This window comes from Cygnus olor, chromosome 2, assembly GCF_009769625.2.
Source record: "Cygnus olor isolate bCygOlo1 chromosome 2, bCygOlo1.pri.v2, whole genome shotgun sequence".
In the NCBI taxonomy this organism is placed as follows: Eukaryota; Metazoa; Chordata; class Aves; order Anseriformes; family Anatidae; genus Cygnus; species Cygnus olor.
The window spans coordinates 82,393,359-82,407,585 of NC_049170.1; positions in this window are offsets into that span (position 1 = coordinate 82,393,359).

The following is a 14,227-nucleotide window of genomic DNA, read 5'->3' on the forward strand; positions in this document are numbered from 1 at the left end:
TTAAATTAACTTTTTTTTCCTGTGCTAGAAGAAAAGTCAGATCTTTAGACTAGGTCAGCTTGAAAAGATGATACTCCTTTAAGACAGCACATTGCCAGATCCACAAATCATCTCTTTGTTTGTCCAGTGTCCAAAGAGACTTGGCCTCAATGAAGAGGAAAAGAGTGCTGGATTTGATCAGCAACTAACAAAGTCCTGAGAACAGATTCCTTTTCCCCAACTGTTCCCCTTCATGCCTTTCTGCGTATATCATCTTAAGACAGACTGACCCAAGGGACATGCTCTCCAAAAGTGATTATCAAGGTTACATGTCATGTTTGTACAAAGCAGGATTCACAGCTTCTAGCCTAGCAAGGATGCAGCATTAAGATCTGAAACAACTGCACATGCTCTAGTGCTGATTTTTCACAGATTTCCTTCTACTCTACTGCATGTATCTTAAGAAATGCTTTCTGTAAAATAATAATAATAATAATAATAAAAGGCTTTTTCCTCTTTTCGTATAATTTCAGTGCATACCAGGTCACAGCTTGATAACCTTGAAGAATTTGATGCGATGACTTTAACATACAGCTACAGACATCCACAGCATCCTTCTGCAAGATTATCTTGACCTTTCAGTGCTTCAGCAACCAGCTTTCAAATGAATTATACAGATACCCATATCCAAAATATAGTAGCACGGGGCAGAGGGCTGACTATCAGGAGCAACAATAGACAGAATGCAGTAATCCTTGCTGTGTTCTGCAGTTTAGCCTTGAGATAACCAAAAGACCTTCTAACAACACAATCCTGTATCGCCAGGAGCTCAGAGTCCAGCTTATGAGTGAGAAACTCAAGTACTGCAGGTTCCTTTGGGTGGTCATTCCTGAAACGGGAGAACTGGAAATGGGATTCTGGAATAACAACTTAGTTTTCAAGCACAGTACTTCTCCAGAATAGAGTCATTTGTGTTCTGGGGGAGGGCGCAAGCCAGAGGAAAGGAGATAGCTGAAGGCAACTCATCAGCCTACCTTAATGACAACCAAACTCACTGCAGCAGAATAGCACTAAGGCCAGTCAACAGCCCCTCATGCAGCCAGGCCTGTGTCCCAGTTTTCAAAAGCACATTGCTGTTTGCACACCATCTTAGTCCAATACAAATACTTGTCTCTAAGCCGCTTTCGGAAAAGCGGATGTGCGCTCCTTAGTCACTTAGGTATTACTGAAGTTTCTACTCCGCTCATATTAATTAAGAGGAGAATAACACTCATTATAGATCCTAATTAGTACTAGAGTTGGCAGAGAGTTGGTATATCATAAACATACAATGTTTAATGAGTACATGGCAGATGTTAGTCATCTCATTTAACACACAGCTGGCAGAGGTTCCTCTCACAACAGAGTAGGATGGTAAAAAGAAATCAGCCACAAATATTACTGTCCTTTGCAGAACCATTTCTGGGGCACTAGCTGACCCATTTTTTTTTCCCCCTAGTTATCTATTCCTAGAGGTTCACCTTGATCATTGTGAGCCAGCACAGCCCCACACATTGCCAAAGCTGCTGCATGTCTTTCAAAGATGAAGGCAAAGTTGTAAGAGGTTTTATGGATGAAGTAAAACAGATAAAACCCCACAGAGCCAGCCAAATGCCTGTTAGGAACCACACATACAATTACTGCAGTACACAGTAAAGCAGTCCCTATTCTCCCCAAATTTGGGGGAATTTATAGGGTCATGTCCTATTGCTGCCAGCAGTGTGGGAAACAACCACTGCAGACATCTCTATCAGGTCATTAAGACATATAAATGCCATCAATAAGTTACTGCCAAAAAAATAGCCCCATCAAGCAGCTGCTGCCTCTCTGGGAGAGCCTCACAGCTGCAGGTAGCTGTTGTGGTGGCCGAGCATCAGCAGCAAGCTGCACCCAGCCACATGTTCAGCTGAAACTCATCCATCACTGCAAGTAGTTGCTTGACTCTTTAGCACTAACAGCATTACAAGACTACGATATTAAATATGAATAACTTATGCTGTTAAGCCACCACCCGCTAGAAATGGCAAGGAATTCATTTTAGTAATTTCATTTGAATACGAAAGTCTGGAAGTATTTTGCTTCAGGATGTGAATGTTTATTGCCATTTGCAGTGTTTTACTGCTTAGTAAGCTCCCCTAAATGGTTAGCTGCTCCTTCCATCAAAAACTCATTTTATTTTTCTTAAGTACTGCAGAGCTGTAGGAATTGCAAACAAGACATCTGCAACTTGGGCTTTTTATAAAGTCAGAAAATACATTTAAAAGAAATGGGGAAGCTTTTGGGGTGTGTTTAGCCCAAGGACTCATTTTAACAGTAGTTGAACAAAGGATTTTTTTTTATTTTTTTTTAACAATTAATGAAAATTAAATACATTAGCACAAAGCCTTTGATAATCTTGCCTGTAGCACCGGCTAGTCCATTGAGTGCTTTTATCATCATCCCTGAGATGCAGCTGCACTCACCTTGGAAATGTAGTTGATGCTTGCTCAAACAGCTCTGCATTAACATGGTAAACAGCTACAGTTCAACGTTGTGGAGGAAGAGGAGAACAAGAGAAGTCATTGCTAAGCCTAACTTCTAATGTACAGCTTTTCTTTCTTTATCTGCTCTTTCTTTTCCTTTTCTCTTCACTATAGACAGGTCTTGCAGGAGAACATGAACCAAAGTTGGCTGATTGTTGCCTAAAGTTGCCAATTAGCTATCCTGACTAAACACTTTTTAGTAAAGGCTAGTTTGTTTATTCCCCTAGCTCCCCTCTCCTGGCTACAAATGCATGCAAAGGCTCTGCACTCGCCTCTTCAGAAAGGCCTGCTAATTCACCCTGTACTTTTGCAGTCAAGGCTCCCTAAAATTTTGTTGCAGAGGCAATGAGTTCTTCAGTGACAATCAGGTGAGCAAGGCTTGCTTCAGGTTTACAGCAACCAGTTAACGTGTGAAAACAGCTTCTTCATGCTAAACTTTTGTGCATAGTAACAAACAGGTTTAAAACATGCCATGTACTACTCCCATAGATGTGCCCAACACTTTCTGGGTTCAAAAAACCAAGCACTGTACAGAGAGCCCCCAGTACTTGCCAGTGCTACCAAGGACAGTAAAAGCAAGGAGAAAACCATTGCATCCCTCTCCAAATTATGGATTTTACACTTCCATGTAGTTCTTTCCTCCAAATAAAATGCAATAATAATCCTGGACAAACGGGAGAAAGCACTTTTTCCTTACACAGCAAAATAGCACAGCTTAGTTTAATAGCGTATTTTGCAACACAGACAGTTTCCTGCCCTTCAATACTCGAGCCATGACAGAAATAACAGTGCTTCCAGCAATCTGAAAAGACCTAATGGTAAAGGAGAGCACTACATTTCACAGCACGACAAGAGGGTTGAAAATAACATCAATTTTCCCCTATTTCCCATTGGCTTTTACCTAGGGTGGAATGGCCATTACAGCTACAAAGCACATTTCCCCTGTCCCGGATGTGCTGGTTTGTGCATTTGCTCTCTGCAGATTTCTCTCTCCAAGAGCAGCTGTGTCCTCGTAACCATGGAAACTGCTTGTGGCAAATTCCCTCAAAACACAAAAGTAGAAGGATGGAAAAGAACAAACATTTTAAGAAGGTTGTACACAAAGAGCAAGACAGCATCGTATCTTCATAAAGTGTTCCCAGTGGCTTGGGGAATCATGCAGGAGAGGGGAAAGCCATGGTTTCCTTGATGCTGGAGGGCTGGCTACCAGGCTGCTCGCCTTCCTAACTGGACAAAACAGAGGATTTCGTCCAAGGCTGCTTTTTAGCATTGCAGTTGTACTCTCTGAAGACTTGCACCTATATATTGTCAAAACTTTTCTAAACTTCTGGGAGATCAAAGGACTCAAAACTGAATTTTCGTGGCAGTGCAAGACAACCTCGTGCCATGCCTAGGACAAAAGTACATCAAATTTAAGAAAGTAACTTGGATCGTCTTCAAAAGGAAAAAATGAAGGCATGCATCTGTGTAAAACCATAACAAAAAAGCAAATCACATCTGAGCAGACCTTGGTCCTCCTAGTTCAGTGTTCTGTCTCCAACTCAGCCTGTAAATAGGGAATAGTAAATACCCTTTGGGCAGCCCTTCCACCCTAATACTCCCCACCTGTAACTCCCCCCATCCTCAGGAGATTCCCTGAACCTGTTGTGGCTTTTCCAGAGTAAGCCACAAAGCAGCTCTTTTCCCAAGCACTTCTCCAGGCTCCTTTCCAAACTATAACAGCTTCTTGCATCTACACCACCCTTTTGCAGGCCGCACAACAGACCTCATTCACTGCACATGAGCAACCACCTCCTGTTTGCACTGAAACAGCCGCCTACTAGCATCACTCAATGGCCCTTTGTCCTCATGCTAGAAGAAATAACAGCCTCTATTTACCCCTTGTGTCACTCATGGCTTTGTAGATCTCTGTCACATCATCCACACACAGCCCTTTCCCAGGGATGGAAAATCCAGTCTGCTTAACTTTTCCTTGAACAGATTGTTTCATACCTTTTTTTTTTTATCTACAATGCCTTTCTTCAGACTTTCTCCTGCTCCAATACATTTTGACATGAGAGGACCAGAACTGCACAGAGGAGGGTGAACCTTGGAGTCATGCAGTGGCTTTAAAAAAAAAAATCTCTATTCTCTTTCCGAGAAGTAATAACATTTAATCTTCTTTCCCATTACTACTGAGCACCGAGCTGTCGGAATTATCTATTATAAACCCCACAGTGTCACCCATAAGTGACAAAAATGATATCATAGCTCAATATTTTATACATGAGGCCAGGATTACTTTTACCCAGGACTTACATTTACCTGCATTGAATTTCATCTTCTATTACTACTGTCTCAAATTTAGGAGGTCCTTCTCCATGCCTCAGTCTACCTGAGTCCCTCCAGATCATTTGGGTGACTACCACCAGACCTGGGCATTAGATATTGTTTTGTTTTCTTTGTTTGTACACCTCAGCCCGCTCCATAATTAATTCAGACCTCAGGCTGATCATTTCCTGAGTCACTGATTAAAAGAACAGAGAATTTCCCCAGCTTCCTCTAAAACTAGTGGAAAAATAATTGTTTCTCTGCAGTAGTCTTGTGCACATGGCTCTCAGATAGCCTCACCAACTTTCTGGTGGACTTTGTTCTTTTATGTTAGGTTCTGTAGCCTCTATTCCTCCTCCTCCCAGAGGTGTCACAGCTGCTGCTCAAGGCCAGCTCTGATACCGTGCAGCTGTGTGACCTTCAGCCTGGCTGCTGGGAACAGAGCTGGGAGAAGTCTTGCTGGGAGCCCCTGCTCTTTCCCTTGGGAGATGCATCTAAGATGTTCTGTCAGTCCCTGCCTGAGCTATGCTGTAGGCATCCCTGTGCCCACCTTTGCCCCTCACCAGCCCAGACCCTGACCCAATGACTTGACTTCCCAGACCCAGGCCTCATCACCACCATGGGCTTGCCTGACTAGCTGGACTCCTGCCTACCCCAGGTCACTGCCACCCAACCTGCTCTGCTCTCTTTGCCTGGGCACCGTGGGTCTGGGACTCAGCCACGAAGGAGCAGTCCTGCCAACCTTGCTTCACCTTCATTCCCAGCTCCCCTTGCCCTGTGGGGCAGCCCCAGCCCCACTGTTCCCTGACAGACAGGCTGAGGAATCAGGAAGACTGATTCCTCTAGCGAATCTTCAAGTTTGGTGCATAATATATTATCATAATATTTTTCAAACCGATGAAGACTAAGTATGAATTGTTTTTGAACAGAGATATGCAGAAGAGAAGAAGTGAAGACGCCAGTTTGTTCCGCTGCTAGCTGAGGAGGCAGGACAGCTGTGTACTCCACATTTCCTGTGCATGATCTTCATCTCGTCACTTAGATGCTCCCTGAGAGTCTCTCTTGCTCTAGAAAGGGATAAAGTTTCCTCCCGAGAGCAAAGGAACCCTGCTTCCTCCCTCACTGTACCAAATGTCAACAGTGACAGCCCTGCCTGGGGCTGGGAGGATCCGGAAGTTTGCCATTTTCCCTAGCAAGCTACCAGGCTTCACGTACAGAGCAGGGACAAGACTGACTACAGAAGAGAGGTTGGTCCTCCTCTGTATTAATACAAATAATGCACTAGCACTAGGATATAAAATTGGGCATCAGATATCATTCCCAAGCCTTGTACAAATATATTTAGAAACTCAAAGAAATAAGGTTTTCATATAGAAGCAGCAAGAATAATCTGTACTAGAAAGTATAACAATTTAAATTGCTTGCATTGATATAGCTAGTTTGAGCCTCAGCTAGCAGGATTTCCTTTTTAAATGGGTATTTTAGCAACAATTTTACTTTGCCAAGCTATAAAGGTGAAAACCTGTACTTTTCCTCTCACTAAGCTTCAGAAAATTACTCCTGCGATACTGCTTTCCAAAAGAGTGCTAACACAATTTTGGTAGCTGTGTGTTGAGGTACAGGCACAGAAAGTGAGAAATAAAATTCCATTTAAGATCTATAGTCATGTTTAAGTGTGTTGCAAATCTAAACTTCTACAAGGTGCTTAAGGGCACCTTGGAAAGGCAGGAGGTCAAAACCACCAGGCTTTCTTGGCATAAAAGCCACCCAGGATATTAAAATACCTTGTCTTCACCTCCTCCCCCAATTCTGTGTTATAGAAACTAAGGTAGCTTTAGAGCTCTGCATTTTAATTGATGGTTTTTTTTTTCCTTCACTCTTTCTTCTCTTTTGTTACATCTTCCTTAGAGGTAAAGTGACAAAAGAGAAGGGAGAAAAACAAGGATATAAATATCGGGGGAGAAAAATAAAAAGTTAGAATATATCTTCTAACAAAACTATGAAGGATGAAAATTGCTTTAAAAAGCATTGCTAGAATGGTATAAGAATATGCAGAAATCTAGGCCTAGAGGCATAAACTATATTTCCCTTCTTTAGGCCAATGGATATAGTTGGTAAAGTTTTTAGGAACACAGTAGAGCTAATGAAGGAAGTCTGTGCCTAAAAACTTTACCTTCTCCCTTCCCCGCCCCATTCATATCAGTTGCTCTTAACATAATAGCCCTTTACAAATTTTGTGTCTTAAGTACACATACCTATATTCATATACATTTACATTTTTCAAACTGGCTAAAATGCTTATTTTAAATCAGATTCCAGTCTCACATCTAAGTTTAAGAAACACTGGTACTAACGGAGTAAAATGAAAACAAGCATGGTAATTTCCTCACTTTGAACATTTAACATCAGTCCTGCATTTGACTGTCCCTACTTGGGTGCAGGGAGTCCATAAAGCATCTACACAGAGCATGGAAAAGATTGTTAATGGAAATAATTGCAATAGGTCACAGGACACTTCAGTTCTGCAGCTGAAATGGAACAAGGACTTTGAATTTTGGTCCAAAAGTCTCCCAGAACAGGCTTGACATTTCTTATGTAAAGTTAGGCACCTGATCATAATCAAAGGAAAGATGTTTCTGTCTCTCCTGTACAGACTGTCCTCCCAGCATAGCAATCTGGTGATTGCCTCGGCTGCCAGACAGAAGCAGGTGCATTGTCACACTGGGCCTAAGGAATCAGGGCTGCTCGTTGTACATCACATCCTTTCTCCCAGGCCTTAGTCATTCAAAAGGTTTAAGGCTGCAGTGGACCTAGAGAGAAAACCAGACCTTCCCTTAGATCTGCAGGGGTGGCAAGTAAAAGGGGGTGTCTACACCAGGTGACTGAACAGCAGACCCTGCTCAAGCCCTGTCCTAATGCTCATGCTGAGGTGGAATAGCTTGGCTATCTAAACACCACACAGCAATGTGCAGGGCAGAGGCATGTGAATCCTGATCTCAGCAGCAATTAAATTTTGCCACTTTTTGAAGTGTGTTAGCAGCAAGGTGGAAAGCTAATGAGATAGGAATAATTTACTTGGTGGAAACAGCCTATGCTCTCGAAAGCTAGCTGCAGGTTTTAATTGTTCAGGATAACATTTCCTTCAAATGCATGCCCCATAGGCTTCCCTTAACCAGAAATTCAGCATTTGTAAGTACCATCAATGCCTCTGTTCCCAAGCTGTAACTGTGGTCCCTGCAGCAGCCATAAGCAGAAGGCAGCTATTTTTAGCCCAGCAGCCTGGAGTCCCGTTTCATGGGTGTTATGTCTGAGTGTGCTTCACAGACCAAAAGGGTAACACTGCCATACACAGGCAGGATATTCTCCCTCTTCGGGCTAATTAGATGTGTTAAGGGAGGTTCCTGATGAGCACATCTATCTGCATATAAAGCACAAAAGATATCTATCTCCCTTTGCAGCTATTAGTGAATCACCATTTAGATGCCTAGTAAGCTTGCACGTTAAATTCTAATTGCTTCCTGCTTCCCTCATTAACCTGAATTACTCTACCTACCCGTAAAAATCCTGCTTTTCCAGGAGGTACTGCAGTGCCTGACAGTCTCTGATCTGGATCTGCAATCTCAGAGCTGTTGAAAGTAATAATTCCATCTTCTCTATTTATCACAGCCATGTAACTGTTCGGCAACTCTCTTGACTCAGTGAGCTATATTTCTCTGCCCTGTTGCTCACTTCATAAAAATCCGGGCTGGCATTGTGGGTCTATGGAAAATAATGTCTGTTTTCCACATAAACACTTAAAAAAGCTTGAGCCAAAGTCTGGTTAGTTCATTATATATTGCTGTAGTACCTGTTACTATATATCCCTCAGCTGGAGTTCTTGCTCCTGTTTTGCTAACACCTGCTTACACATATTTGCCAGCTTTTTCTCTCCTCAGTCATGTATCTAATCACCCATCCTCCACATCTGGTTTTCCTCCTTCATTATTTCTCAGGTTGTTAAGCACGGAGGAGACAAACCTAATGGTAAGGCCTCTTACAGCCTGGAAACTGCAGATCTGTGCATTGCAATACAAGATGGGATAAACACCCTTACTGCCTCCTGGATATGGGGAATGGGACTCCCACCCCCCCCAACCAATTCACAACCAAACCCTGGGATATTATGGTGTTTTCCCAACTGTGCTTCAGTAGTGATGAAGTAGGAAGGAGATCAGAATTGTTTATTCCAAAAGTTCCCTAGCTTGCACGTTGAAGATAACCAGCAGTCAGTGATTACGCAGCCTCCACAGTAATGTCCCATCAGAAGAGAAACAGAAGCAAAGTTCCCAGTAACCAAACATCGACCTCAAAGATAGTAAATTGATTATTTCTAGAAGCTACATGTGAACATACTTCACCATTTTAGACTAAAACCCAAAGAGCCACTGCTGTGGTTTAACCCAGCAGGCAGTTATGAATCATACAGCTGTTTCCTCACCCCATCTCCCCCAGCTGGATGTGGGAGAGAAACAAAGAAAAAAAGCACAATTCATGGGTTGAAATAAAAACAGTTTAACAGGACAGAAAAGGAAGGCAAGATAGTAATAATAATAGAATACACAAAGCAAGAGATGCACAATGCACTTGCCCATCACCTGCTGACCAATGCCCAGCCAGTCCCCAAGCAGCAGCACCCCCTTGTCCATCCAACTCCCCCCAGTTTTATTGCTCATCATGACACCACATGGTACAGGGCATCCCTTTGGCCAGTCTGGGTCAGCTGAACTGGTTCCCTTCTCTCCCAGCTTTTTGTGCAGCCCCAGCCTCCTCCTGGCAGGGCAGCGTGAGAAGCTGAAAAGCACTTCACTCAGTGTAAGCACTACTCTGCAATAACTAAAATGTTAGTGTGTAATCAACTTTATCCTCATCCTAAATCCAAAACACAGCACTGTACCAGCTACTAGGAAGAAAATTAACTCTATCCCAGCTGAAACCAGGACAGCCATTAATTCTTTATAAGTATCAGTGTCACATCAGTGTTCTCTAGCAGTTAAGCCAACAAGCAGTTGTATTCTCCAGACCAAACTAACTACACTATAAACTTATATATCACACAAAGAAATATTCCCAAGTATACGTTTCTTTAGACATCTCTAGGAAGAGCTCCCCTATAACAGAACAGTTGGCATCTGTATCAGCACAAGCTTGTAAAGATGAGGTTTACCAGAGCAAGCAGAACCAGGGATCTCACTGTTGGGTGCAGCAAGGGGTCTCAGCAGCCCTCCAGCAAGCTCCAGGCTGCGCACCAGCCAACTCAGATGACAGCCTAGGAAACCCCTAGGAGCAGGACTGAGGGGCCATACTCTTACAGAACAGCTCAGGAAGGAGCTAAAGGACCTGGGCTGCACTGAAGGAGAGCTGTGGTGAGAGCGTGTGCAGTGCAAGTGGTCAGGGCAATCAAACTCAATTAGCGCCCTCAGGGCCCTGGCACCTGCCTCTGTGTGCATTCCTAGGCCTGCGAGTATGGAAATGGAGCACACAGTGAAAGAGGCATGGGGGACTAAGTGAAACAGAAGCTGGAATAGGTAGATGCTATGAGCTGTGCAGTGCTTTTCAAAGGACAAACACCATAAATTTTGTTGCTGCAAAATGCCTATTTCTGCAACGTTCAACACACTCAACTTATAGAAGGGATCCTGATCAGACACGGAAATCTCCCAACAAGACCAACCAGGACCAATACCATTCCTTGCAGGCTAACTGGTGAGGAACAGCAATTTAGCACCCAGATAACACCCGTGCAAGGGAACCCAAGTCCACTTGCACACTGACAAAGATGACTTATCGCAGCTTCAAGACTGAAATGATCCCCTGAGATCTCCTCTGCTTGCGTTACAATCCCTCCCTTATTTCTCCATCCCTCTCCTTCCAAGCCATCCTTGTGCCCCCTTGTGCGCCCTCCGCATACACCCACTGCTTTCTTTTTTATCTGAAGGTCACTTCAAGACCGCTGAATGCAGCATGTGGTATCTCTGCGTGCCCAGCCACACAAGCCAGCTCCCTTGAGACAAAAAGAAACCTGACAGATTTCTGGAGGCTTCTGTTTTGGGAAGAGCTTATGTTCATTCAGAAGTCATGGATTCTGTTCAACTCAATTTTAATATCTACAAAGGAAAATAATGGACAATGGTTGTTTTGCTGGTGGTATTTTTTTGTTTGTTTTATTGTTGTTTTTTTTTTCGTTGTACATAATGAATTTGGCTTCTGCTACATGCAATTACTTCTCTCTCCAGTCTGATTAGTGCAAGGTGATACAGCTAAACAAGAGGTCATGATTACTGACGGATGATTTCCAAACTAAACTGCAATGATAAATGAAGCTTACCTATCAATGGAAATTACTGAAGCTTCTTGCAGCCCCCCGCAATGCTAGAGGCATTTTAATGTTACAGGAGCTTTGTATGGAGGACCAGTGCCTCCAAGCAGTTGAGAGCCTCCTGTAAGATGCCAGGGGGAGCCAAAGGAGGCTCAGCGTCTCACAGACCTTATAAACACATACTGCAATTGTAGCCAACCATTGTTTTTTGCCAGGCTGTGTCAGAAGTAGCTGCAACAGAACACACAAAGCCTGACATAGAGCTCCAACTTATGCTGTAAAAGATTTTAGAAAAGAATACTTTTTTTTTTTTTATGTTCGTTTGAAAACACACGTACAAAGCTGATGCCAGGATGGTTTTAGTCAAGATTCAGTGCTTGCATTTGGGTTTTCTTCTTGCATCATCTGTCTTTTATCAACTATTTTCTTTATCTAAAAGCCTCTGAAAACTGTTTAACAGAATCTGTATACTAGAAGCTGGGTGCTGAAGCTGGTGTCTGAAGCCTGGGCAGGGGCTGGGTCTAATCCAGCCCTTTCTGCCAGCAGTGGGCCCTAGTACAGCTGAGAGCTCATCTACAAGCTGTCAGCTCTTCAGTTCAGAGATGTAGTTAACATCACCAGGCAGCAGAAAATGAATTTTACTCCTATGCAGGGTTTGAAAAAGCATCTTTAGAGATGAAGAAGCTTTTCTTTATAACCTCATCTGAGCAGGTTCCCATAAAAGCAGCCTTTCAAGAGAACGGCACCTGAAACCTCTGTAGCACTTCCCATCCTGTGGCACACAGTATGTGCCTGCTAGCGCTGGGACAAAGAGTAAGCACTGCAAAATTCTGTCCTAGTCATCTCTTGCTGATGTGGAAGTTTGAACTGTTCTCTCTCTCACCAGAGCATGTGGGGTTATATGCTTTAACGGTAGAAAGCACAGGCGTAATGTTAATGGGGCCTAGGAGAACCTAAGAAAGTCTGAATTCATACAATTCAATAGTAAATGCACCTGAGCAAGCTCCACATATTCACTGTTACTCTAATCTTTTAGGTGAATGCAAATTCTCCAACTATTAGATAGAGATATATTGTATATAATATTACCTTGATGTTTTTCCCTTACCTAAATCCCCCAATGTACGTATCACTAACAGTGTTAATTATAATGAGAATGGTTTTAGAGCCTGAGGAAATTACACTGAAAATGGGAATGCTCTGCCTGCTATAAAACTTGGGAACAGCACTTCAGGGTGTGAATATTTCCATAAGAAAGCAATTATATTGATGAAAGCTGACTGGTAAAATAGTCTGAATAATTTGTGTATGTGTGAGGAAGGGAATTCAGAGATAGCTGACTGGTACAGGAATGAACATTACTATAGGATGCAATGGGAAAACATTCATATATACATTTTTAAAGAGTTCGGTGCTGAGCTACAGACTGTTCCAAAAAAGAATCCAGTCTTGGAATCCAGTGCTGGCCTTTTTAAAGGTATTTACTATAACAAATACCAAAAAGACTGATGGACAATATGTAGTGTAGTGTGATATCTTTTATCTTCCCTTTTCATTCTTGAGATCTAAAAAACTCTCAAGATTTTGCAACATTACAATACCAGTGTATTTCACGACCTGAAAAATAAAACCCAAATGAGTTTGTCATCACTGTTCCTCCCAGAAGACACACACCTCCTGTTCCTTCAGTAGATAGTAGCATACTTCACCTTTACTCTGCTCATGCAGCTAACAGCAAGAACTGGTACACATTATTCCCTTATAACACGTGAAAGCAAGAAGCCAAAGCTGCTGAGAAAATAAAGACTGGCTTTTTAACAACGCAGCTTACGCAGGAAGTGGCTTTGCATTGTGGAGAAGGGTTTGGAGATTAAGTCCTTGCATCATCCATTTCTGTCAGAATCATCAGAAGCTAACTAATGACCCACGCTAAAAATTACATTTTCATCATTAGATTTCTGAAGCAACGCACCACTGAGATGAATGGCAGCACTTTGCATCCCAGCAGATATTTTCTGCAGGGTTGTGCAGGCTGGGCAGAAAGGGTTTTACCAGCTGCAGTGGGAGCACAGGGGAGAGGTCTTGTTTACAAACTGAAGAGAAAGTTTTATTTCAGCTACACTTTTCTTAAGTGATGACAGACTAGTTTTTGGAACGCAATCCTGCAGCAAGAACTGAATTCTGCACCATAATCCATGTCTGAATACACATTTAACCATTTGTTGCAATGGAAAATAATAAGTGCATTTCTGAAACACACGGGACAAAAATCCTGACATCCAGCATCAGGGCCCTGAGGGCACCCACAGGTGCCCTGCCCTCCCCCAGGCCTCCCACATGGCCCAAGCCCCCATACCAGCCCTGGGGCCATCAGCCCCTTCCCCATGGGTGCAGCAGCAGGGCCAGGCTCCAGATCCCCCCTGCCCAGTCACGATCCATGGGCAGTCTGGCCCTGTCCCCAAGAAGGTGCTGGGGCTGCTCCTGGCTGCCCTGCTCCTGGTAGGGCAGCGGGATGGGGCCAGCCTGCCAGGCCCTGCCATGGCACACCGGGAGAGACCCCACACTCCTGGCCCTTGTAGGACCCTCACCTTCAGGATGAGAAATTGGAAATGCAGGAAGGAAAATGAAGAATACCCAATGTGCCCAAATAATGAAAGGGATAAACAGTTACCACATGGCATATACTAAGCATTTTAGGAAAGGACTGCAAGGAATGCTTCTGCAGGCTGATTATTAAACTGTTCTCCTAGCACTGGCTGCAAACAAACCCCAACATGTTAGGTACGAGATCTTCCCCCAAGCACAAAACCTGGCATTGGTTCAGGCCTTGCAGCCCCTTTCCTACACCCACAATGTGAGGGAAAACCTCTGCAAAGCAGCTGTAACTGCCCATTCCCAGCATCCAAGAGAGAGCCCAACATACGCAGCTGATTTGGTGAGAAGTTTCTTGCCACTTACTGGGAAAGTCACTGCACCACAACACTAGGCTTGTACTTCAGTGACAGCTTTTGCCCGTGTGTTT